This window comes from Ovis canadensis, chromosome 19 (assembly GCF_042477335.2).
Source record: "Ovis canadensis isolate MfBH-ARS-UI-01 breed Bighorn chromosome 19, ARS-UI_OviCan_v2, whole genome shotgun sequence".
Classification (NCBI taxonomy): domain Eukaryota; kingdom Metazoa; phylum Chordata; class Mammalia; order Artiodactyla; family Bovidae; genus Ovis; species Ovis canadensis.
In genome coordinates this window covers 38,635,048-38,661,764 of record NC_091263.1, presented here as the reverse complement: position 1 = coordinate 38,661,764, position 26,717 = coordinate 38,635,048, and the positions used below count along the sequence as shown (strand labels likewise).

At 37.8% G+C, this 26,717-nt stretch overlaps 1 protein-coding gene across 3 annotated transcripts in view; it reads left to right on the top strand.

Moving 5' to 3' along the window:
* CNTN4 (contactin 4) overlaps nucleotides 1-26,717 on the top strand; it is a 1,043,858-nt gene that overhangs the window by 243,151 nt on the left and 773,990 nt on the right. For all 3 annotated transcript variants that reach the window (XM_069561830.1, XM_069561832.1, XM_069561831.1), the window contains exon 3: nucleotides 6,156-6,211. The gene's annotated coding sequence lies outside the window, so the exon portion shown is untranslated. The remainder of the gene's footprint in view (nucleotides 1-6,155; nucleotides 6,212-26,717) is intronic.

Sequence of the window (26,717 nt, the reverse complement as noted above, 5' to 3'; positions counted from 1 at the left end):
ACTATACAAAAGGTCTTACTACCCAAATAACCACAGTGGTGTGATCACTCACCTAGAGCCAGACATCTTGGAGTGTGAAGTCAAGTGGGCCTTAGGAAGCATCACTACGTACAAAGCTAGTGGAGGTGATAGAATTCCAGCTGAGCTCTGTAAAAAGCCTAAAAGATGACTGTGTTAAAGTGCTGCACTCAATATGACAGCAAATTTGGATAACAATAGTGGTCACAGGATGGAAATGCTCAGTTTTTATTCCAATCACAAAGAAAGGCAATGCCAAAGAATGCTCAAATTACTGTGAATTGTGCTCATTTCACATCCTAGAAAGGTCATGCTCAAAAGTCTTCAAGTCTGGCTTCAGTAGTATGTGAACCAAGAACTTGCAGATGTACAAGCTGGATTTAGAAAGGCAGAGGAACCAGAGATCAAATTACCAACATTCATTGAAATATAGAGAAAACAAGGGAATTCCAGAAAAACATCTACTTCTGCTTCATTGACTACACTAAAACCTTTGCCTGTGTGGATTAAAACAAACTGAAAAATTCTTAAAGAGATGAGAATGCCAGACCACTTTACCTGTCTTCTGAGAAACTTGTATATGAATCAAGAAACTACTGTTAGAGCCTTACATGGGACAATGGACTGGTTCAAAATTGGGAACTGAGTAACACAAAGCTGTATATTGTCACTCTTTTTATTTAAGTTCTCTGCAGAGTATATCATGCAAAATGCTGGGCTGGATGACTCACAAGCTGGAATCAAGATTGCCAGGGGAAATATCAACAACCTCAGATATGCAGATGATGCCACTCTAAAGGGAGAAAGCAAAGAGGCACTAAAGAGCCTCTTGAGGAAGGTGAAAGAGTACAGTAAAAAAGTGACTGAAAGCTCAACATTCAAAAAACTAAAACCACAGCATCTGAGCCCATCATTCCATGGTAAGTAGAAGGGGAAAAAGTAGAACCAGTGACAGATTTTATTTTGGGAGCCTCCAGGATCACTGCAGATGGTGACTGCAGCCATGAAATTAAAAGACACTTGCTTCTTGAAAGGAAAGCTATGACAAACCTAGACAGCATATTAAAAAGCAGAGACAACAGTTTGTTGATAAATGTCCACATCGTCAAAGCTGTGGTCTTTCCTGTAGGCATGTAAGGATGTAAGAGTTGGACCATAAAGAAGGCTGAGCACCAAAGAATTGATGCTTTTGAATTGTGGTGCTGGAGAAGACTCTTGAGGGTCCTTTGGACTGCAAGGAAATCAAACCAGTCAATGCTAAAGGAAATCAACTTTGAATCTGGAAGGACTGATGCTGAAGCTAAAGCTCCAATACTTTGGCCACCTGATGTGAAGAACTGACTTGGAAAAGATCCTGATTCAGGGAACAATTGAAGGCAAAAGAAGAGGGCAGCAGAGGATGAGATGCTTAGATAGCATCACTGACCTAGTGGACATGAGTTTGAGCAAACCCTGGCAGACAGTGAAAGACAGGGAAGGCTGGTGTGCTGCAGTCCATGGGGTCACTAAGAGTTGGCACGGCTTGATTACTAAACAATAACAAACTGTCACTTGGGATGGATTGTTTTGTCCTGAATAAATTACCAGCATACATTTTAGTTCTAAATAATTGCAGCATACATTTTAGTTCTAAATAATTGAGCAGGGTGTAGATCAGGACATTTTGTTCTCTAGATTAAAATAATCCTTTCTGACCCAGACTTTCCAGCTGCTGCCTCTTCATAGTTGCTTTTTGCCAAGAAGGTCTACACTTATTCATGGATTTCTGGTTCTTTTGTATAGTGATATAGCCGATGCATTTATGTTTATACCCACTGATTTTGTTCAAAACTCGGATTTGTCCAATCCTTCTAAGCAGAGGTAGATTCATCTATTTATTCATTTGTTCATGTATTAATTTCCTGTCTGTTCTCACATGTGCTTTTTATGGAGTTTCTAATAAAAGCCATCATTAAAATTTAAATATAACTTAAACTTATTACAGCAGCAGGTAAGTGACAAGGATGGTGAAAATGACAGTGTTAGTCGCTCAGTCATGTTTGACTCTTTGTGACCCCATAGACGGTAGCCCGCCAGACTCCTCTGTCCATGAAATTCTCTAGGCAAGAATACTGGAGTAGGTAGCCATTCCCTTCTCCAGCGAGTCGTCCCGACCTATGAATTGAACCCAGTTCTCTTGCATTGCAGGCAGATTCTTTATTGTCTGAGCCAACAAGGACAAGGATATAATATTGGAAAATTTAATAAATTTTCAATGATTAAAAAAATAAATACTTTATGCATATGATTTGCTGACACTTTTTCCCCCCATAGATTATCTCATTCTGCCTTTATAAAAATAGTGTAAGGTGGGAATAAAATTAGTATTATACTCTTTTTATGCACGGGAAATCTGAACTTAAAGGTGAATGGAATGAAAGCCTTTCCATGTGTTCTTGTCCAGAGAGAGGCTGTTATACAATCAGCTACCACGAATGTCTGGTTTCTTTGCTTGAATAAAGCAGCACAAAGGTGGTATTCAGTAATTCCTGTGATTTTAACCCATTTGAAGGAATCTACTTAGGTATCTTCTGCCTGGTTTATCTCTGTATGTTGGCACATCTGATGGGAAGTTTTAGCTAAATGCCTCTATACCTGATAAGAATCTGCTGAGTCAAATTTTATTCCAATTAGAATTAAACAAACATTCTTTAACTTTTAAATAAGGCTTTAACACCTCTTAAATAAGGCTTTTAAATAAGGCTAACACTGGCACCCCACTCCAGTACTCTTTCCTGGAAAATCCTATGGATGGAGAAGCCTGGTAGGCTGCAGTCCATGGGTTCGCTAAGAGCCGGACACGACTGAGCGACTTCACTTTCACTTTTCACTTTCATGCATTGGAGAAGGAAATGGCAACCCACTCCAGTGTTCTTGCCTGGAGAATCCCAAGGACGGGGGAGCCTGGTGGGCTGCCGTCTATGGGGTCGCACAGAGTCGGACACGACTGAGGTGACTTAGCAGCAGCAGCAGCAACACCTCTATATCTACTGAGGTGTTCATAGACCTTTGTGGATAAATCTTAGATATTACTCTTTACTTTCCAACCTTTCCATCCTGCTTTCCAGTCTCTGGCATCACCTTTGCTTCATGGCATCTAACAAATCTGATAGAGGTGTTCATGGTGTTAGCCCATCCAACAGGTAAATTCTTTAGATAAAATTACCCTTAAGGAACAGTTCCTAAAATGGAAAGGGTGAGTTTTGAACTAAGTAATGTGGATAAGGAGGGGAATTCTTTGAAGCATGTGTAGATTTTACGTACTGACTGCGTTTTTTTGTGTGTATACACATCCCTCATGAGACTCTTCATAATGGATGGGAGACTCTTAACAATGTTACTATAGAGTCACTAGTTACCATATGCCAAGTAGTGGACTGAGAACTGAATTACATTATGTTACTTACTTTTCATCTGTTCTTTGAGGCTGAATAGCATTATCCTCCCCACTTTGTAGGTGAAGCTGAGGCTTGTACCAATTAACGAATTGCTCATGATCACGTGGCTAGTAAATAATTTAACCAGCATCCCATCTCAGGCAGCTGCCTCAGAGCTTGTGCTTTTAAACAAGAGGAACATAATTATAATTTAATGAATGAACTTAGTCTGCTTTCATTTCAGATGGTATCATTCCAGTGGATAATTGTAATCTTCACTTTCATCCTGAAAGAAAAGAAAAAATATATATAAATGTCAAGATCCTAGTAATAATTGAAAATAAAGAATGAAGACTTGCCTGCAGTTTTCCCATTTTTGTTTTTAGGATAACTCTCATTTTAGCTATTGTTTTTGATGTGTAATCTGGAGTTTTATATAGTGCCAGTAACTGTAAATAGAGGTTTACCTTCTTATCAGTGGGTATCCTTAGTATAATAAAATTAGGATTTGAGATACACACACACATATATATACACAGCTGATGACCAATCATATTTAAAAAATCAAATAGTGATGTGTTTATGATTCATGTTTAAGTTAATTATAGGATTTGTTTGTTTCACAGGAAGCACTGCCTTAGATTTGTTAGAATCATTTGTGGCTCTTTATTTTTGGAGAATATTTAAGAACATAAAGAAAAAAATAAAAATTCAATTTCTAATATATAAACGATATAAAGATGTTTGGTTCTTACCTTCCAGACTTATTGATACTGACTTGAAAATAAAGGTATTAAGAACTTAATAAAGTAATGACTCTTATGGTACCCACCAGGCGATAGTGTAAGCTTAAGAAGTGATAAGGCATTTATGGCTAGTCAAGAAAAGATTCTGTTTCTATCTCAATCAAATATGCTATGTTTAAGTGTAAATTAGACTAGAATTTTATGGTTAAAGATACTTCTGAGTGGCCTATATATATATATATATACACACACACACACAAAATGATATTTTCAATTACAAAAAGACAGTTATATTACTCAGAATTAAAGTTGGAAGATATACACATACACGTAGACATGAAGCTACAAATATATATATATATATATACACAAATATAAATATAAATATAAATATATATATATATATATATATATATATCTGTGGGCTTCCCTGATGGCTCAGACAGTAAAGAGTCTGCCTGCAATGCAGGAGACCTGGGTTCCATCCCAGTCCCTGGGTCAGGAAGATCCCCTGGAGAAGGAAATGGCAACCCACTTCAGTGTTCTTGCCTGGAGGATTCCATGGACAGAGGAGCTTGGCAGGCTACAGTCCATGACGTTGCAAAAAGTCAGACACAACTGAGCAACTAACACTGTTCATCCATTCTTAGTAATATGTATATATTTTCCTTAGAGAGAAAACTGTTGCTTCAAGGAAAAGTACTTTCAGGTAGAAAAGTATTTCACAGTTAAAGTTTAACTTGGTGGGTTTAAGAGAAGATATAATGCCATATTTGGAGAAGGAAATGGCAACCCACTCCAGTATTCTTGCCTAGAGAACCCCATGGACAGAGAAGCCTGGTGGGCTCCCATCCATAGGATCGCACATAATCAGACACTACTGAAGCCACTTAGCATGCATACATAATGCCAGATTTATTGGAAGAGTTTTGTTACATTCATTTTACATAATCATAAAATGAACAAAAACAGTGGCATGCCTCCTAGCTGTTTTTCATTATTTAAAATCACTTTCTAACATATTTTCTTAGGAAATGGTCACTCTTACTCAATCTGAATACCTTAGAATATTACAGGCTTCTAAATTTGTTATTACTAAGAAACCGTCAAGTGGTGAAACGACCGCTCAGTAGTTACACAGCAAATCAGGCAGCTAGTTTTATTTGTTTTTTTTTTCATTTATTTTGTTTTGTTTATTAGCTTTTTTTTAATATCCCATGTATAAAGCATGAGTGAAGTCATACAGATTTGTCTTCTTCCCTCTAACTTATTTTACTTAGCTTAATAGCCTCAAGGTCCATCGACATTGTTGCAGATGGCAAGATTCACCTTTTTTACGGCTGAGTAGTGTTTCATTGTATGTGACTCTTTTTTATCCGTTCATCTGTTCTTGGGCACTTAGGCTGTTTCTGTACCTTGACTATTTAAAATAATGCTAAACGGTGCATATAGTGGTGCATGTGTCTTTTAAATTTGTTACCAGTTTGGAAGAGGGACATGGGGAGGGCAAAATGGGTAAAGGGTGACAGACAGAAAGTAAATTTGTGGTGATGAGCATAGATTTTTGGTGGGCATACAAAAGTAGAAGTATAGTGTATACATGAAACATAGAGTGTTAACAATCAAGGTTACCTTGATAAAATTAAAAAATTTTTTAATACATGTTTTAAAAAAAGTTCACACAGCTAGTGAAATACAAGGCATACAGAGATGTTATGGGAAGGGAGGTGGGAGGGGGGTTCATGTTTGGGAATGCATGTAAGAATTAAAGATTTTAAAATTAAAAAAAAAAAGAACCCAAACTCCTGTCTCCTAATTTTGGCCATTCTATCAAGCCTGAAATCCATACCAACTGTATTTAATTTTTATTTCCTTCTAATTTGTTTAGAATGGAAAATTTTAAGCATTAACTACCTATAAGAATATTTATCCTTAAAAAATATATTCATTTGTATGTTATTTTTTTTAATTCTAGGAATCATCGACATATAGTAACTCCACAGCATGTGACCCCAAGATCTACCCTAAAAGGTAAGCTTCCCAAAAGGGAAAACTTTTTCTTACTTGTATTTCGCCTTGGATTGGCATCCTTAGTTACTATGGAAACATTAGGTCCTTTCCTTAGAGTAATACAGTGAGATCATTTTTTTTATGTTTTTCTGAAAGTTGAAGTTATCAAAAGTAGCAAAGTCATACAAGTTTGAAGCTTGAAAATAGGAAGTTGCACCCTTTCTGGGTTCTTCCTGGAGAAGATACTTGAGGAAGATATTTGGTGGTTCAAATTAATATGATAATTCAAAAAGTTCAGAATTTGGCATCATGGAAAAAGTATTGGGAATAAAATAAAGGTTGTTGCATTTTTGCCCATGACTTATGGAGAGGACATTTTCAGTAAGATCTTCAAAATACTAAGTTAATGAGATCTGCAAATATGGAGGCATTAAAATTGAAGTCTTTTAGGGGTAAAACATGAGTGTTATAAGTTACTATCATGTGTGCCCCCTCTGTCTACACTTGCCCCCTCTGTCTTGAACGTCATATTTTTTTTCCTTTATAAAAGATACAGATATATACAAGTAAAACTTACTGTTTTTAGTTTCCTAAGACTGCTGTAACAAAGTACCATGAACTGTATGACTTAAAACAATGGAAATTTATTTTCTCACTGAGTAGAAAAGAATGGAATCAGAGTGTAGGCTGGGCTGTGCTTTCTCCAAGAGCTGTAAAGGAGAAACTCTCACTTGCATCTCCCATCTTCTGGAAGTTGCTGACAACTTTTGGTGTTCCCTAGCTTGTAATTGCATCACTACAGTCTCTGCCTTCACATGGCTTCCCCCCATGTGTGTTTGGGTCTGTTTTCCCCCTTCATCACCCTAGTCCAGTATGACCTCATCTTAACTTGATTACATCTGCAAAGACCCTTTCCCCAAATAAGGTCACATTCATGGGTCTCAGGATTAGGATTTCACTATACCTTTTTGTGGGATATTGTTCACCCATAGTAGGACCTGGCCCTTGAATGTGGCAGGAGTGATATTGAAGTTAGCTATAAGTAACTAGACTTTCATGGGGAAAAGTGCTAACCTGGAGGATGGTGGTAGAGTAAAAACTCATCGTATTGCTGTATAGAAAATAAAAAGCTGAGTCACTCTAACAGATGTAATAATTATCAAGAGATCCTGGTGGCTAAATTGCCTCCCCAGCAATAGAAAACAAAATATTATGTGATTCAGTATAGGGATTGATACCATTAGGTAATATTAATGCATACTCTTGAGTCTCAGGGAATTTTCTTAACCCCCTCTACTGAAAAAAATATATAGAAAAAATTATTTAATTTGATTTCCCAGATGAGTTTCATAAGCCAAGATTAACTAAGGTATTTTTTTTTACCAATTAACTCTTACTCTGTAAAAAAGTCACCCCAGAATTCAGTGGCTTGCAATAGTGACCATTTATTATTTCTCATGAGTCTATAAGGTCAGCTAGGTAGGTCTTCTGTTACAAAATAGACTCCCACAGTTTGCTGGGTGTGTCTGTGTGTCTGAGGTCAGTTTGTAGGTTGGGTAGGGGGAAGCTCTGCTCCTTGTGGTCTCTCATCCTCCAGGGGAGCCAGGCTTCTCTGGCCTTGTTCCAAGATATGAGTGTTCTCACACTTGCTATGAACTACTATTTTTACCTCCTCAGGCAGTAGGAGTGATCTTAAATCACATTCTAAATGTAATCTAACTACCAGAACCACCTATAAATCTGCCACTGTTCCCTGTTTTCCTTGGATCAATTCCAGGTGTTTAACATGGCTTCATGCATTGGAGAAGGAAATGGCAACCCACTCCAGTGTTCTTGCCTGGAGAATCCCAGGGACGGGGGAGCCTGGTGGGCTGCCGTCTATGGGGTCGCACAGAGTCAGACACGACTGAAGCGACTTAGCAGCAGCAGCAGCAACATGGCTTCAGAAGTTTCAACATTATTTGGCTCTTGCTTAGCTGTCTACCTTTCTTTCTGCCACCCCACACTTTCCAATGTAGGTTCTTCCAACCTGAGTTTCTTTAAATTGCTTTAATATCTCATCTTCTATCTTGCTTTTGCTCATTGTAGGCCTTCTTCCAGGAACAGCCCTTTTGTCCATCATCTCCCTTCTCCTTCCTTTGTATGATCAACTCATTTCTCACTAAATGAAAGCTCGGTTCTTCCAGGAAGCCTTCTATGTTTTCCTTCCTGAGTTAAGCTTCTGTTGGCTGCTGACATCAATATGAATGACGTGATAATCACGGGGTCCTGCAATTGCTTGCCTAATTATCTATACTCTCCCATCTTGGACTCTGATGCCAGTGATTACATCTTATTGTACATTATGGTATTCCTAGAATGTAACAGTACACGCACAAAGAATGACTCAGTAATTATTCATGAAAAGAATGAAGGATTCAATGACATCTTTTCTATTCTAATTCTTCTGTCTTTAAAGGTTTAAGTGGTTGGGCATGTTCAGAATTAATGTTGAAAGGCAGAGGGTCACCTTTCCTCAAATTTTCCTCATTCTCCTTTGTCCCTGTCTTACAGAGGGCCCTGGTACCCTCTGGTGCCTTGGCCTTTTGTTGTCTGTAGCCTGTGGAACAGAACAGCTGCAAAATAGTGTGCTTTGGTTCATGCATTTTCTCTCTCTTTTTCTTTTAATTTCAAAAAGGAAAACAAATTTTAATTTGTTGCAAACACTTGAAAATTAGATTTCACATGCAATGATGATTTCCAGATTCTCTTAGAAGAAATTAGATTATTTTCTACCCTGAGCCTGCATTCCCAGGTGGCATGAGGGTTTATTTGAGCAGCAGATGCCTTCCTCTACCTTCAGTTCATCATGCCACATCATTTGCTATCTATATGGCCCTGGCAGGCACTCGAGTTCCCTGGTGGCTCAGTAGTAAAGAATCCGCCTGCCGAAGACGGGGGTTTGATCCCTGGATTGGGAAGATCCCCTGGGGAAGGAAATGGCTACCACTCCAGTAAAAAACCCATGGACAGAAGAGCCTGGTGGACTACAGTCTATCAAGTTGCAAAGAGTCAGACAGGACTTAGTGACTAAAACAAAACAAAACAAAATAAAAGCCCGACTTCTAAGAGTTTGTCTCTTACAAAGCAAAGATGATAAGTTTGGTCACTGAACCATTTTGTTGTTCCTTTTGTATTTCTACCAACTAAGTGAAAGTAATTTAGGTTTTGTATTCAAAGCTCTGTGCTTAATTTCCTGCTCAAATACTCAAACAGATAAACTAATCTCTCCAAAACTCTTTTCTCCCCCACCTGTAAAATGGAGAAATGGAGACTATTGTGTATGAACTTGCATGAAGTTCCTTTGTTAAAACCACAACATTCCATCTAAACTGTACACATAGAGAAAATTGAAGAAAATAGTTTTTCTGGATTGATGCACATAATTTTCATCTTCTTTTGGATGATATTATTTTAAATAGATTAGGAAAATTAAGTATCAACACATGCTACAACATGGATGAACTTTGAAACCGTTATACTAAATGAAAAGAGCAAGCACAGCAGGCTCCATATTATATGAATCCATTTATATGAATTTTCCAGAACAGAAAAAATGATAGAGACAGAAAGCATATTAGTGGTTTCCAAGAACTAAGGAAAGAGAATAATGTGAAGTGGCTGCTCGTGAGCCCACGGTGTCCTTTCTTGGGTGATGAGCATCTTCTGGAGTCAGGTAGTGGTGGCGGTGACACAACCCTGTGAATGTACTACGAGATACGGAATTGTGCAGTAAATGGTGAACTTTGTGGTACGTGCCTGCTCAGTCACTTCAGTCATGTCCCCCCCCGCAACCCGGTGAATTGTAGCCCGCCAGACTCTTCTGTCTGGGTGATTCTCAGGCAAGAATGCTGGAAAGAGTTGCCATCCCCTCCTCCAGGAAATCTTCCCAACCCAGGGATCAAACCAACATCTCACGTCTCATGCATTGGCCCAGATTTTATGGTTGTCGTTGTCGTTCAGTCGCTCAGTCATTTCCAACTCTTTTTATGCTACGTGAATATCAGTGAAGTAAAAAAATATTAAATTCATGTTTTAGGGAGACAAAATTTTTCTTTCAAATATGGTGAGTAGGGGGTGTAACAGAATAAGTAGGCTCCTTGGGCTGTCACTCAAATCAATAAACACAGCTCTCCTTAAAGTCCTCCTGTGCCCTCCAGAACCAGAGACCAAGTCCGATTTCGGCTCTCCTTAAAGTCCTCCTGTGCCCTCCAAAACCAGAGACCAAGTCAGATTTCTGACTGTAAAAACTCATGGTTTATATATGGAATTTGGAAAGATGGTAACTATAACCCTGTATGCAAGACAGCAAAAGAGACACAGATATATAGAACAGACTTTTGGACTCTGTGGGAGAGGGAGAGGGTGGGATGATTTGGGAGAATGGCATTGAAACATGTATAATATCATGTAAGAAATGAATTGCCAGTCTAGGTTTGATGCAGGATACAGGATGCTTGGGGCTGGTGCACAGGGATGACCCAGAGAGATGGTATGGGGAGGGAGGTGGGAGGGGGGTTCAGGATTGGGAACTCATGTACACCTGTGGTGGATTCATGTTGATGTATGTCAAACCAATACAGTACTGTAAAGTAAAATAAAGTAAAAAATAAATAAATAAAAAACTAAAAACAAAACAAAAAAATTCATGGTTTAATCCATTGGTTATGAGAGATGGGGTCAGAGATGGGTTCATGTTTCAAATTCAACTACATCTTCTGTAGCCGCACATTCCTCTAACAATAATATAAAGGTACTAATGGCCATTTTGGTGGCAGTCATGTCCGACTCTTTGAGACCCCATGGATTGTAGCCTACCAGGCTCCTCTGTCCATGGGATTTTCCAGGCAAAGGTACCGGAGTGAGTTGCCATTTCCTTCTCTAATTGTAAGGCATAGGAAGACCAAATGTCAAATTTTTGCCATGGTGCCAGTTACAAAACAGTTCCTCTATTATTTATATATATATATATATATATATATATATAAAACTCCAATTTATATGTATATATATAAATTGAAGTAAAATAGACTTGTAATATTATATAATTGATGTATTTTAATGAGTGTTACTTGGTTGTAAGTATTAGGCTGAAACACGATTTTTGGCAACTCAGCTTTTCCACAGTTACCCTCCCACATCCCCAGTGCCCGCTCCACAGGCATCATGGCCAGAAAGAAAAGCACGGCTAGAATTTCTGCTATCACTTAATGAATTTAATCAGTCCTGTAGGGACTTTGATAAAGCAGGTGAGTATTTAACAGAGAAACATTATTTTTATGCTTCCTGTGTTCCTCATAGTAGACAGAGCCTTCCCTCGCAGAAGTAACATTACCTGTGCTGAGAGGAGCATTAGCATACCATGAGGGTGATGTTAGAACTAAGAGAACACATCCCTGTGGCCTTGTATTAAAATGTGTGTGTGTGCTTCTGAATGCAACTCAGTGTTGTTGTCAGTAAGAAAATAAGCTACTGCCTGAAAATGTATGATTCAATTATCTATCATTTTTATTATTTATGATTTTTTTCTGTTTAAACATTGTAGAGATTTTTTACCTTTGGTTTTATCTTTGGAAATTGAAATTAAAATCACAGTGTGGGAATATAGAAGATAATTGAGTTATTCAGTGAAGTATACTATACATTGTAACATTAAGCAGAATTGTTTAATCTTCATTATGAAAAAATGGCTGTGTGAATTGCTCCATTTGATACAGTGGTTGCTTTCTGCTTTTCCTTGTGTATAATGGAAAGGATTATGCTATGGTCAGTAGCCAGAATAGCTGAGATTGTATCATTTACCTCCTAGCAAGTATTTTTTGGTAGCTCACTATAAGCCAGCATCTTCAGTAGGACCTAGAGTTATGGTGGCAAATAAAATATATATATATATATATATATATATATATATATATATGTGTATATACCCTCAAATTCTGAGTTTGATATCTAGTAGAGGTGGCAGGTGGTACTTCAGCAGTAAAGAATCCGCCTGCAATGCAGGAGATATAAGAGATGCGGGCATCGGACTTCTTTTCACATAATGAATTGACCTTTTGATATTAGGGACTGATACTCTTCCTTTCTCAGTAATACTTTTTGACATATTTATTTAATACCATATTAAGATTAGAATTCCTCCCTTATTTAAATTAACATTTGCCAGGGGTTCCGTTTCTAGTTTGTTTCCAGTCCTTACTAGTCACTTTAGGTGTGTCTGCTTTTAGTAGCATATTGCTATATTTTTTTAATGTATTGTTTTTCTCATGTATCAGAGGAGTTTAAAAGTTCACACTTACTTTGAATCTTAAACAATCTTTCCATTCTTTCTACTGTCTTATTTTGTGTCAGCATACTTTGTGTGAGATTTTTTGTTTCTGCAAATTTCTTTTCTCAATTCTAATGGAGCAACTAATTTTTCTTTTATTCCACTATTCTTTGATTATTTCAGATTTCTTATTATGTTTCTATTTGTATATTGGCAATACAAAATTTAATAATGTTCTTAAATAAAATCTAAAATACTTTATTTCTAATTATACCACACAAAGTTTCACATTTTTCTTATATACATAGTAAAATACTATGGAAACATGATTTTTTTTCAGTTAGTGATTCTTATTGTTATATTTAATATAGTTAAAGTTTCATTTACATAGAATTCCCTATTCATTTACCCATTTATCATTTGTCATTTGATTCTAGTTTCCTAATCTTTATTATTCAAGTTCCTTTTACTTAATACACCCACAAAACATTTTTCCATGGTTTCTCTTAGTGTTAAGTTCTGTTTGTTTATCAAAAAATGTCATTTTTTAAAACCATTATTTTGGAGTGATATTGAACTAGGACTGGAATTCTTAGTTGCCAGATTTTTCCTTTCAATACTTTGCAGTTACTATTCTGTTGTTTTCTACTCCTTATTTACTGTGGATTTAAAAGTCTTCTGTTAGTCACACGGATAATCTTTTATAGGTGATCTTCTTCTTTGTTTCCTTTTAAGATTTTCTCTGTGTTTGGAGTACTGAAGTTTCATTATTATTTGTCCAATTAAGCACTTATTTTTAGTTTTGCTCATATGATGCCTTACTTTCAGTCTGAGGTCATGTTCCTTTTTTCACTTTTGGAAAATTGTCATTCATCATTTATTTGAGTACTGCCACGCAACATCTTCTCCATTGCCCTTCGTTGCATATCTAAACAGACATCTTTGGACCATGTATTTCTCTTGTCTATAATGCCTAGTTACTCTTTTCAGTGTTTGTTTCTTTACATCACCATTTTGCTTTTTGAGAAAATCTGTCATTTCCTCCTCCAGTTTTCAAATTCTTTCTTTATCAGTGTCTACTTTGTTATTTAACATTTATATCAGTCAAAATAGCAAATTTATGCTGCACTAGCAAACAGCTCCTAAGTCTTATGGGCAAAAACAACAAACGTTTATTTCTCCCTCATGTTATATACCCAGTGAAAGTTTACGTGGGAGCTTTGCTCATCATATTCCATTCATGCTGATGGAGTCACTGTCAGGAAATGACTCCATAAGTGCTGAGGTCAAATTCAGAGGACCTGTGGGATCATGAACTAAGTCTGAAAACTTTCTCATGGACACGTGTCACTTTTATTTACATTTCATTGCCAAAGTCACAAGGCCATGGATGACTCTGGAGAAGGCAGATAATGCAGTATTAACAATTGCCTGTAAATAAAGAATATTTGCTAAAAGCACTTAATTGTAATTTAAAATATTTGTTGGCTTTTAAATTTTCTATTACTTTTTTTTCCTGGAACTTCTATTTGGTTTCTTTGATTTCTCTTTCTGTGTATGTTTTATAATGTTCTGCTGTTTTCTTGTGGGTTCAATTCCTTTCTAACATTTTCCAAACTCTTACTTTCTATTCATGTTCATGATCTTTTTTCATTTTGAGTGCTCACATTGCATATCCTTTTTACTACTAGTGCTAGTAGATTCATTCTTGTCACAGCTTTTGCCCCCTCATATATATAGTCTGTCTTTTTATATTGTGAGCTCACATTAGATTTATTTTTTTCATGTGAGAATGCTTTGGACGTTGTGTTGTGAAATCATGGCATAGAAGTGGTTTTGCTTTTGCTTCTGCCAATGTCCTGGGGTGTTAAGTGTCCCAGACCAGTGTTAATTTCCTACAGCTCATGGGTAGTATACCATTAGGTCATATCCTTAAGTTTAGCAAAAGCTTCAAGTTTCATTTTCTTCCATGGGGTGCACTGAACCTGGGGAAGACAGTAGAATTCCATACTGAGTCTTGAGGTGGATTGAGATCATGTCCCCAAAGAAGGTCCCATTTGGTACCTGCCTCTCAGGCAGATCCTTCAGGATGAAATGTGGATTCCTTCCACCTATCGCCCACATGCTTTTCAATCTTGTGCTGTGCTGTTGTTTGTGTTGAGTGATTTCTCATAAGGGCCTTTTATAAAGCGGATTTTCTGTTCCCTGTAGTTTTATATTTTCTTGAGCATGTGCCCACTTGGTTTTCAAATCCAGATTTAAGGGGCTCATCTCCGTTGTGCAGGATCTAGCCATTAGGGTGTTTGTGGAGCTGAAATCCCCTACTCTCCAGGGAAAATAACCACACTTTTGTAATTGCTCCCATCTGTGAATTGATCTGACTGGGGTGTAAATTTTTCTTGATGAGCCTTTATCACTGCCTTTCCTGCTGTGTTCTTGCTGTCCTCTTACCGTTTGCTCTGGAGACTCTTCATCCAGCTTTCAGGTCTCTTTCCAAGGGGATTATTCTATATGTAGCTGGCGATCCCTGTGTCAATGGAAGTAGGTTAGTTCAGGATCTTCTTATGTCGTTTCAGACTCTCTAAACTGTAAAGTACTTTTTCTGTAACTAGTTAATGACCAGAGCTGGAGACCCCCTCCCACTCTTTCCCAATAGCTGGAAATGCATTAAACTATAGAAAATGGAAACCCTGTGTCTTGTATTGAATTTTCTTTGATACAGGATTAGCAGTCAAGAAGCCCTCAGTGAAACAAAGTAAAAACCACACAGGCAGCTACTGATGGGAGTTTTAGAAGGCAGTGAGGAAGTGGCTCCCCTGGTGTTAAGTGCTCATATTATACATTAACCAGGGATAAACGTCCTGGCTATAATTTGAGTCAGATCAGAACTGAACATTCAAGGCAATTCGTTGAATAGAAAAGAAATCTTTGGGTTGTCTGCCGAGTATACAGCCCCGATTTCACTTAGAAGTATCCAGCTGCCACAGCCCCGGCCGGAAGGAAGTCCGTGTGTCTCCTTGTACCACAGAGTGACTGGAGCAGGAGATTTTTCTCTTTGAGGAATTTCTCATGAGGACACAGTCTAGATGAGACCTGAACAAAGGAACCAGTGAACCATGCTAATCTCGAGCTATTTTAACTCACTACGTATTAACACAGAAAGAAGACTCCGAAAAGGATAAAGAAAAAGAAAACAACATGTCAGGGAGGGTGAGAGAGAGAGCTGTGAGCACATGGTCCCTGAAATAGAGAAAAGGTAGCACCTTTGCCCCTGACCTGTTCACTGTGATTTTACTCTAGCTGTACTTCATAGCTGCAGGTTCTCTGAGATTCCTTCTGTTCTTCCAGTGAACTAACTTTTTGCTCAGGCTGCTGTGAGGGGTCCTCTCTTTCTTTACCATCTGAGACACCAGGGAAACCCTACGGGGTCTCTCTTTATTAAAAGTGAGATTTCTCACCCTGAACATTGACCAAATATGTCCCATGAGAGCATATTGATACTATATATATAAAAAAAAAAAAAAAACACAAAACTCCTTGAAATCAACATTGTAGTTTAAGTTCATTTACGGAATAACTGGGTGATATTAGGCAAAATATCTAACTCCTCAAAATTCCATTATGATGCCTGGAATAACGGGTCAGAAGTTAGGACAAATGCTAACGTGGCTGGAGAAATGCGCAAACTGTGCATGATTCAAGGATGTTACTAAGCAGATCCTAGCCTGAAGGCATTGAGACGGTGCTGCTGCTGTCGCTGCTGCTGGCACCTTTAAATAGCTCATACAGCTTCTGAGGCTGCCCAGCTACTGACACAGCAGGGTTTATCCACTGGGAGGCTGTGACTCACTTATTCTCCCAATTCCCCTATGTAATCTGACACAACATATCCCCAAGACACTTCCTGCTGCTAATGCTTCTATTTCTATCTTGGAGCCTTTTAATTTGTATTTTCCCCAAATGGCTTATGTCTGCTTGTCAAGTGGGATTCTCACCTCACTTGGAACTCTGGCTCTTTGATAAGGAAGAGCAGGCTGGCAAGAAGAGCTGGCATGCCACAGAAACTGTGTAAGCAATCAACAGCTTCTTTACAGCCAAGTGTGACTTTTCTGTAGCGCCAGCTGAAAGCAGCTCAGCACAACTGTCTCCTGTTCCTATTGGATTCTCATACACAAAGGTTCTGTTAGTACCTTACCACCGTGTGGAAAGCTAGGAGTTTGGGTGCAACTAGCTGCTCTAACATCACTCCAGTGGATGCATTTCATGAATCCTTGTGTCTGACCCCTTAATGGGCACTTAAAAACATTTAGGTCCTATTCACCTGCACCTAGATGAACAGTGATTATGAATCACGGTCTTGGAATCAAGAGGATCTGAGTTTGAATCCCAATTTTGTCACAGATTTACTATGAGATACTAGAAAACTTATTTAAATACTCCAGACTTCAAATGATATGTTTAAAAAATGAAGAAAATGTTAGAACCGACTTTTGGGTTAGATTTTCATATTTTGAAAAGCAAATATTGTCCATAAGGAGCAGAAAAGTGCCAGGTGCATCATACATGCTCAAAATCTGTTAGTTGTTATCATCATCAAGTAAAGACTGCTTATTGTTTAAAGCATTGTATCCTGTTTTCTCCCATTTCTCTTAAGCACAACTAAATGTTATTCAGTTCTTCAGGGGAAGTAAGATCATCCTCCTTCATTACTTGAGGGAGAAAGAAAACACTTTGAGGAAGGTAAATTCTCACCATTGACATGAGGAACTCTGACCATCATTGTGGACAAAGCACAGCTCTGAACTTCAAGACTTCTATTTGGTGCAAGTGTGTGACTTTGGGCAAGTCATTCACAGTTCTGAGCCTAAGTTTTCTCAACTGTAAAGGGAAAGCTCTGGCCTGGCTATTACCTGGGACTCTTTTAACTTACTGTGTTCTAGGAGTTTCCTCTTCCCAGTGTGAACATTAAATGATTGCACCTTCACTGTAGGAGTGATACCATATACTTCTCCAGCTATGCAAAGAACAGAACTTGAGCTTGAACAGTCAGTATGCTTCAGATAAACTCAGTGTCTTTGTTCAGTTGCTCAGTTATGTCTGACTCTTTGCGACCCCATGGACTGCAGCACACCACATTTCCCCTTCCTCCACTATTTCCCAGAGTTTGTGCAAACTCATGATCATTGAGTCAGTGATGACATCCAAACATTTCATCCTATGTCCCGCCCCCCCTTCTCCTGCCGTCAATCTTTCCCACTATCAAAGTCTTTTCCAATGAGTTGGCTCTTTGCATCAGGTGGCCAAAGTATTGAAGCTTCAACATCAGTGTACTCAATGTAGGGACTTGTAAATAATAAAGAATTACAAAGATTTAGAACCATTGCATTGCACAGAAACAAAGGTCTATATTAGACCATTTTTATTTCATGCTTTGTTGGGAGGGGAGCTGTATTAATCAGGATTAGGTAGGCTTTGCTTTAATAATCAAGAATATTAGTTGCTTAATATAGTAAAGTTTTATATCTCTCTCCCATCACGTCTGGTGCCTGTTGCCTGCTTTGCTTCTCATTTTTCTTTGTTACATTGGCTTTGCTTAAATTTTCATTGGCTAGAGAGACATCTAGATACTTCCTGATTAAATTAAATTTATAAGCATCAATTAAATATTGACTGAGAGCTATTCATTTCTGGCTATTTCCTGAGCAAAAAATTAATGAAGAGACATTAAGAGGGATTTAGGTCCTCAGTGAATAATAGCATTAGATGTGCCTTGAAGAAAGGACCACCCCTAGAATCCTACCCTATTTTATCCTTTATGTAGCCGTACTTATTATGTCTTTATCTTATACTTGTACACAGCTCTCTATAGCAACTGCTTGTCCCTTTTGTTCAAAATTATTAGCATTAGGACAAATTTGTCCTTGTATACTTTTGATGCTCCTTTTATTTCGCTGCCATCAACCACTTGGTGGAGGCTTTTATTTTCCTGCTATTTTTCTCCCTGTGGAGTACAGATGAGGTTAAGAGGATTATTCAGCAGCTGTGTCCAACCACCTGCTCTCAAATCCTTGGATTCTTGGTTTTCAAGCTCTTAAGAACACTGCTGGGGATACCTTAGGTCTTGTCATCACCAACACAGTTAATTCTGCATGTCCCTATGATTTGGCATCCACCTAACTTTGAAGGCAGCTGTAATTATGGCTCGCCTTTAAAAGTTTCATTCTTCCAGCAAGGATCCAGTTAGCTTTCATCTCATCTCTAATCTCTTACTTCAAAGGTGGATTAAAAGGTATTATAACTGCAGCCACGTCTGTAGAGCACATTCAGTCGTTGACCTTTGAGACAACTGCCTGTCTCACTTCAAAACAGATCTCAATGGGGACAGTAGATTGCCCTGACTCTTCCATGCCCTGCCCTCAACAGACTCACTGGAGATATGTTAACATTCTCCTGTTGTGTGATATTTCATCCTTTTCAGATAAAGTTGGCTGTGTTTCCTTTCAATTTCCCTCCACTGATCTCGAAGTTTAAGCTTCTCAAATTACTCTAGCTTGTTTTCGGTTGTTTCAGTGTACTCAGTTCAGGATATTGGTCCATCAGCGCTCCATCTGAGATCTTATTCCACTTTGTATCTGAATTTCTCGACTGGGAGAATATTATCCAAGTCCATGTGCTTGCAAAATCTGAGCTAAGCTAATGGTTTGCATGTAGTCCATCAGTCCCCTGAAGTCTGGATTTTTTAATCAGTTCTCTGTACAATCTTTAGACAGACATATCTTTTTTTCCCTTAAAATTTATGTGCTTAAGCCAGAACTGACAGCAAATCTTTAGCTTTTGGGTAGTGTCTGTAAGTATATCTTTGACTTTGATGTCCAAATCCTGGGAGTGATTTGGACATGACTTTTACACTATGTTTTGTAATTCAAAACAAAACAAATTTAACTCATTTTCGTGTGATTCTAAGGGAAATTACGCTATGTTTTGGGTGATCTATGAAGTTTAAATTTTTTTACTACACATGTAATTAGAAGGGTAATTCTGCACTAAATATACTAAATTTAAGGCTTTGTTATGAAATTTTGACAAGCTACCATATGTCTTATTTTAAACGTGACAAGCTAAAAATGTGCCATCATTCCTTTTTTCTGTTTGATGAAGTAGTAATGTATGCCACTTTGGAGGGCCTCTTGAAAAAGTATCTTACAGCAATAAACAAATGCTTTATGTTAATGTTACCTCTTGAGACCTTTATGATAGTAAACCTAATTTTATTCAACCCATAGGTTTAAAAAGTCATGATGGTTCTTCACACAGTTACTTACAAAATACCACAAACCAAGTGGGCTTAAGATGTGATTTTTTTTTTTTCAGTAATCTAGGTTAAAAATTTCACTGGAAGCAAGTGAATAATTAAATGGTAGAGTATTGGGAGTGAGGTGGGGTCTTTTCAAAAAAACCTGTCCCTCTTTTAAATTGCTTATTATAGAGAAAAGAATCCATTTACTTATGGCATTAAGTCCCAACTTCTTACCTTATAGACTGGGAAACTTAAGTCCAATAATACTGAAAGATTTCTCTCACATCACCCTTTCTGACAGATGAGAGGTGAAGCTAGAAAACATGGTAGACCTGGCTACTGTAAACCAGGGCCTACCTACAAATGCAAAGAAATAGTGAATAAAATCAGATGCATGGATCATAAGTAAATGGGACCAACCTAGTACTTTTTAAAGCATCTGCCAGCACTGAAAGTGAAAGTGAATGTCACTCAGTTGTGTCCGACTCTTTGTGACCCCATGGACTAACCAATCCAGGGAGTTCTCCAGGCCAGAATACTGGAGTGGGTAGCCTTTCCCTTCTGCAGGGGATCTTCCCAACCCAGGGGTTGAACCCGGGTCTCCTACATTGCAGGCAGATTCCTACCAGCTGAGCCACAAGGGAAGCCCAAAAATACTGGAGTGGGTAGCCTATCCCTTCTCCAGGGGATTTTCTCGACTCAGGAATTGAACCAGGGTCTCCTGCATTGCAGGCAGATTCTTGACCAGCTGAGCTATCACGGAAGCCCTGCCAGCCCTGGTGGTGGCATTTTGGAAAAAAATAAAATTGACAAACCAACAGTAATGAAAATGGACCAAAATAATTAAAATTAGAGAGGAAGGGAGAAGTTCAAAGTGTTACTACAGAAATAAGAAAACTGAAAAGAGACTACTCTGAACATTTATACACAAACAAACTGGACAGCTTAGAAGAGATGAATGAACTCCTTGAAATGTGAAGTCTTCCAAGACAGAGTCATGAAGAAATAGAAAATGTGAGTAGACTGATTACTAGCAATGAGACTGAAACAGTAATAAAAGTTGCCCCAAAATAAAATCCTAATACCAGATGACTTTATTAGCAAATTCTACAAAATATTCAAGAAAGATTTAATATCTGTCCTCAAACTCTTCCAAAAAATTAAAGAGGGGAGAACCTTCCAAATGCATTTTATGAAGCCAGAGTTATGCTGATACCAAAACCAGACAAGGACACCATGAATAAAGAGAAAATTACAGGCCAGTATTCTTGGTGAGCATAGATGCAGAAATCCTCAATGAAGTATTATTATTAGGAGACAAACACATTAAAAGCATGCTACAGCATGATCAAGTGGGATTTATTCCAGGGATGCAAGGATGACCCTCCATGAATCAATAAATGTGATATCACATAACTTAACAAGAAAGGATAAAAATCATATGATCGTCTCAGTAGTTGTAGGAAAAGCATTTGACACAATTCAACAGCCATCTATCATAAAGATGCACACAAGTGGGTACAGAGACAGTGTTCCTCAATATATAAAAGTTGTATATGAAAAACCTACAGCCAACATCATTCTCAGTGGTGAAAAACTGAAAGTCTGCCTCTGTGATCAGACACAAAACAAGGATGCCCACTCTCAATGCATTTATTCAAAAAAGTATTGGAAATCTTAGCCATACCAGTTAGGGGAGGATGGAAATGTTGTCCTTTGGCTGAGAGGTGTTTTTTGTGATGTCTAGCTCTTAAAATCAGAAGAGTTAATTTTTACAAGAGTTATTTTAATCCCTTAAGGACTTTTTGTATTTTTACTAAAAATCCAGGACTGTCAACACAATTAGATTTATGCAGACTAGATGACATGGTGCCTATTTATGATTACAACTTGATGTCTAAACCAGACTTTTGAATCTTAAATGTGCATCAGATCATTCTGGAGTTTTGTTAAAAATGCAAATTCTTTTCTAGTAAGCCAGGTTAGGGCCTGAACCTTCAATTTCTACCAAATTGCCTGGTTGATCTAGCCATACTCCAAGTAACAAAGACGTTAGGATATATACAGTTTGCATTCACAGTTGAGGGATTTTTCAGAACATAAGAGAACATTATTTTAGACCTGAACAAAATAAGGGCTTCCCTGGTAGCTCAGTTGGTAAAGAATCTGTCTGCAATGCAGGAGACCCCGGTTTGATTCCTGGGTTGGGAAGATCCGCTGGAGAAGGGAACAGCTACCCACTCCAGTATTCTGGTCTGGAGAATTCCATGGACAGGGGAGCCTGGCAGGTTCATGGGGTCACAAAATAACAAAATAAACCTCAGTGAAGTGATATTACTTGCATAAGAATGCTCTGGTTTGTAGCAGTGCTGTAATTAAAAGCTAAATTCTTTTGGTTCTAACAATTACAGTTTCAGGGATTCTCATTTATTATGTTGATTCCATGCTCTTTTGTTCACTTAGTAAAAGTGCTGCCTTCTTGGCCCTAATTCATTGTCACTGTCTGGCTTTCAGCTCAAGCAGGTACTGGAAACATAAACATATACACAAAAAGACAGATTTATCTGTTTATCAGCCAAGCTTTTTCAAAGCAAAGCCCAGGATGCAGAGAGACTGTTGATTGATACTAAAATTTTGACAGCTGGGAGTATATTTTCAGCAACAAGATGCATAACTTGGACTAAAGGGGACCAATGAGAATAAAGCTCAGATTTATTAAGGACCTTTCCAGTGGTGTATCCTTTCTCAATGCAAAAATAGTCTATAATTCCAATTATATGATCCAGTAGCATATAGTTTGCCTTTGATTCACAGCTGTAAATAGCAATCATCTTCTTAATCCTCTGTGTATTTGGTATCATGCTTTAATACCTGTAAATTGAAAATGCTGTGATACTCAATATATTTCTGAAAGAATACACTACAGAATATATCATATTTTACTTAGAGTTTTAAAAATAACTCCAGTGACTGTCTTTTGTGTAATAAAATGCATGATTTCTACACTTCACATTTGATTTATAAACCTACTGTGTAGCAGAATCAGTGGTTGGAAACATCTGCTTACCCCCCTGCAACGGTCTTATTTAGTGGGGATGAGAGGAAGTCTGCTGTGGCAAATCTTTTCTGTGGGTTTCTAACAGTTTATACTAGCTTTATCTGTGGATAAAAAAGATACACAAAAGGGTACAGTATTTGTGTCTATTCAAAGTGGATATCACAGTCCACTAAGCAGTTTGAGTAATAATGTGTTTTGGTTGATGTGTGACCTTGGGCAAGCTTACCATTTTGAACCTCAGTTTTTGCATTTATGACATAAAGATAGTATTAGTAATATTTACCTTGCAGGGTAATGTGGATAAAATGACAGCATGTTTAAAAACACTTACACAGCACTTGGCATACTAAGCTCTCAGGAAGTATTCTTTCCTTATTTGCTGAAGCATTTGACATCTCTAGGAACAAGCTGTAGCAAAATGATGATTCTCTTTATTTACCTCAGCCACCTAGAATGTTCTCAGGTAAGTGAAGTAAGTTTTAACTGTAATCATTGCTGGAGAATTAAAGTATAAACTTGCTGTGGGAAAAGTAAAGGAAGCATGCTTTTCAGAACCAGTTAAAAGTGATTTTTCATTATCCTTTTTGTGTGTCCCTAACCACTCCAGTGTTCTTGCCTGGAGAGTCCCAGGGACGGAGGGGCCTGGTGGGCTGGAGTCCGTGGGGTCACTATCAGTCGGATACTACTGAGCAACTTCACTTTTCATGCATTGGAGAAGGAAATGGCAACCCACTCCAGTATTCTTGCCTGGAGAATCCCAGGGACTGGGGAGCCTGATAGGCTGCTGTCTATGGGGTCGCACAAAGTCGGACACGACTGAAGCGACTTAGCAGCAGTAGCAGCAGCAACCATTGCTTTTCCTATTAGCATGTATAAATGAGAGCTAATGATAAATAATAGCAGATCAAATCAGCACTAAAGTACATGGTCTTTCCTCATCATGGATCTATAATGATATTATTAGTATCAGTTTCTTGGTTAAATATAATACACTGTTGTATTAGATTTTTTTTAATTTTGTAAAAGTTATATTTTTTTATCCCTGTAGCTTTACTTGATCAGTGAGAGTAGAAGTTCTTTTGAAACAAGAACATATGGTAAATGAACAAATACGACCGGTGCAGACATGGGATATGTTCCAAAAGCATGCATTTTTCTCTTCAACAATTCTATGAGCTTCTAAATTGAGGTATTTCTCCCCACCTTCTTGTTGTTGTTAGATATTACTGGTGTGTTTATTTATGAATATGTCATATTTGCATCAATTCATTTAATTATTCTAGATCTTTTCACCCCATCCAAGTAAAATCATTATTTTCTCTGACTGAATTGTGATAAATATTTATTTCCAGGTGTTATTCAACCGATGACAGCCCTGTGGCATAATGAAACAGTGACTTTATATGATTTGATACTACAGAGGTACATCAGTCAGGTCTGCACCATTTAATTAGCTGGATGTGAATTAACAGAGTAGATTCAGTTTTTTTATAGCTAGACTGATTGGTTGGAGTGGAGTGAACACAGTGATCTAACTATCATGATGTATGCTGTACATTGTAATGCATTATAATGTATAATGCCCCCATGTTCGCCTCACAGCCCCTCTCTGGGATTGCAGAAATGTCTGTTTTTGTATGAGCTTAGGTGCTACATTTCCCAAAAGAAGTTACATAGGCATCAAGAGATTTTAATCACTTGCAAACCCAAGCTATCATGTGCTTAACATAAATCACGTATAGTTCACTGCTCATTGACTCAACTCATTTGCTTGTTACACTGATATTTTGGAGTCCCTCCCAAATTCTTAGTGCTGTGAAGTATAGTGATATATGCATGTCTTCCCTGAAGGGATTTAACAGGGTAGGGTGAAAACCAGGTGAACAGATACGAACTCTAGAGTATGACTAGACTTGTTGTCTTTGGAGCACAGAGTATGTGGAAAACTTCACAGGAGAGTTGCCATTAGAACAAAATAGTGAAGAGCTGTGCAAGATAAGACACAGGACCCTTCAAAGAGAAGGTCGTTTTGAGCAAGAATTCATGATTACTTTGTATTGCAGTTTTTAAAAAGATGTTTTACTCTTCAGGTCACTAATGTTTCTAGAGTATGTAGAAGTTTCTTTGTCTCCTCCTATCTTTCACTGATCTGAAAAGTCTGAAAAAATACAATTTCCAAGGATTTCAGTCTTTTATGCTTTCCCAGTAAATTATGAACACAGTCTTGCATAATGCTGGAATTTGATTTAATTTTTTTCCAAATGCTGGACACTTAACTCTCCTAAAAGATCAGTGTGGAGTTAATTTTCCTTCTGGCATAATCATAATCCATCACAGTGCTGATGGTTGTGAATGTTCCCTGGGACTCTGTGGTGGGTATTGTTCAAGGTATTACTGCTTTTATTAAGCAATTCATAATGTTGATTAAGAAATAACATGGCCAAGGCTCGGGAACATTAGCGTGAGACAATACATAATGAAATGCCAAGTTCTCGGAAAACTAGAGATTCTTTTTTAAGCCTAACAGCATTTTGTGTGTGTGTGTGTGTGTGTCTCGTTTATTCTTGTATACCTGTATTGATACCACCAACCTAGTTTTGCAGCTCATCAGAACAATGACTGTGTTTCAATACAGTTGCACTGTATCAGTGGTACTCAGCCAGGGATAATTTTGTTCTCAGGGAAATAATTGGCAATATCTAAAGATATTTTTAGTTGTTAACAACTGAGAAGTAGGTGCTATTGGGATCTGGTAGATAGAGACCGGGAGGACTGCCAAATATCCTGCGTTGTACAAGATAGTCTCCTCAACAAAAAATTATGTGGCCTAAATACCAGGAGCATCACGACAGAGAAACCCTGCTCTACACTGTTGTCTAAGGTGATTCTATGACTTAGATGTGAGCTTCTATGTTTATGCCTTAGTATAAAAGGGAGATTAATTAACCAGTGAAATGAGTGAAGTGAAAGTCAGTCAGTCGTGTCCAACTCTTTGTGACCCCATGGACTATACTGTACAGTCCATGGAATTCTCCAGGCCAAAATACTGGAGTGGGTATCCTTTCCCTTCTCCAGGGGGTCTTCCCAACCCAGGTCCCTGACATTGCACATGGATTCTTTACCAGCTGAGCCACCAGGGAAGCAATTAACCAGTGCGTGTCTGCAACTATATTGGAATAAGAGCTGAATAATTAGCCTGGAAGTTACATGCTCTGCTATAAAACAGAAATAAATATTTTTTTTTATTCTATTTTTTATAGAATTTTCACATAAAATAGCTATAGAAATAACTCCTTTATGAACATTGTGTGACTGCAGCCTTAGTGACTTTGTGAGTGTACATTAAATACCGATTTTAACAGAACAGGCATTGCTCTCATAAGGTCTGTAGTTGCATGGGCTTAAGCGAGATGCTAAACAAATAATTACAGAAATGCATATTGAATTAAAAATTTAGATGTGTTTTATAATGTACAGGGTTATCTGAGGAAGACCTGAGTTAGAAAGGTCTAAAAAAGTTCCCATTTAAGTATGGGATCTAATTAAAATTAAAAGCTTCTGCACAACAAAGGAAAATATAAGCAAGGTGAAAAGACAGCCATCTGAATGGGAGAAAATAATAGCAAATGAAGCAACTGACAAACAACTAATCTCAAAAATATACAAGCAACTTCTGCAGCTCAACTCCAGAAAAATAAACGACCCAATCAAAAAATGGGCCAAAGAACTAAATAGACATTTCTCCAAAGAAGACATACGGATGGCTAACAAACACATGAAAAGATGCTCAACATCACTCATTATTAGAGAAATGCAAATCAAAACCACAATGAGGTACCACTTCACACCAGTCAGAATGGCTGCG